Here is a 749-nt window from a genome sequence, read left to right as displayed (position 1 = left end):
CATTAAGGAGGAGATTATTCTCCTGGCAACTTCCTTCATTGTACAAATAAAACTTACATTCAGATTCCCTCTCACCACATATCCAACCCGATATCATGACCAGCAGCTTTACAGCTGTGGCTCCAGCTGTTGCACACGTTCTTCTCTCTGCCAAAGCAACACTGTCCTGTTAATAGGATTTATTTTATTCATATATAACTTTGTAAAAAGCATTTTAATGCTGTGAGTAATGATTTTACCGCTGGGTGACTGTTACGCGGCTCAGCTCAGTCGGACCAGGATGGCCGAGTGGTAAAGGTGTTGGACTTAAGCTCCAATGGATATGTGTCCACGTGGGTTCAAACCCCACTCCTGGTAGAGAAATAAACCTATAGCCAGCGTACAAATGATCCAGAGGGACTGGAGAAGATTGTGTCTGTTTTCTTAGGAGTGACAAAGCCACACGGACTTTTGGATGTGCTGAAAATTCATGTGGATGTGTCCTGTTGAATACAAAAATGGCTGTGGTGTGGAGGATGATCCAATCCAACATTATTTATAAAGCACTTTAAAGTACCCAGCGCAGGACCAAAGTGCTGTACAGTAAATAAGTAAAAAAAACAAACAGTAGAATAAAACAAAACAGAATAAAATAAAACACATAGTAAAGATTAAAACAGCCCTATATTAAAAAAACAAGACAGAACAGCATATAATCAACTAAAACAACTAACATAAAAATAAACTAAAACTAACATCTTACAAGGTGT

At 38.6% G+C, this 749-nt stretch overlaps 1 non-coding gene across 1 annotated transcript; it reads left to right on the top strand.

The window, feature by feature from the left end:
- Positions 1–274: 274 nt before the first annotated feature.
- trnal-uaa (transfer RNA leucine (anticodon UAA)) lies at positions 275–357 on the top strand. Its single transcript has one exon. It is a non-coding gene; the product is annotated as a tRNA-Leu (tRNA).
- The last annotated feature ends 392 nt before the right edge of the window (positions 358–749 follow it).

Source organism: Perissodus microlepis, chromosome 23 (assembly GCF_051167445.1).
Source record: "Perissodus microlepis isolate ML-2025 ecotype Zambia chromosome 23, ASM5116744v1, whole genome shotgun sequence".
In the NCBI taxonomy this organism is placed as follows: Eukaryota; Metazoa; Chordata; class Actinopteri; order Cichliformes; family Cichlidae; genus Perissodus; species Perissodus microlepis.
This window is presented reverse-complemented; position numbering and strand designations above follow the sequence as displayed.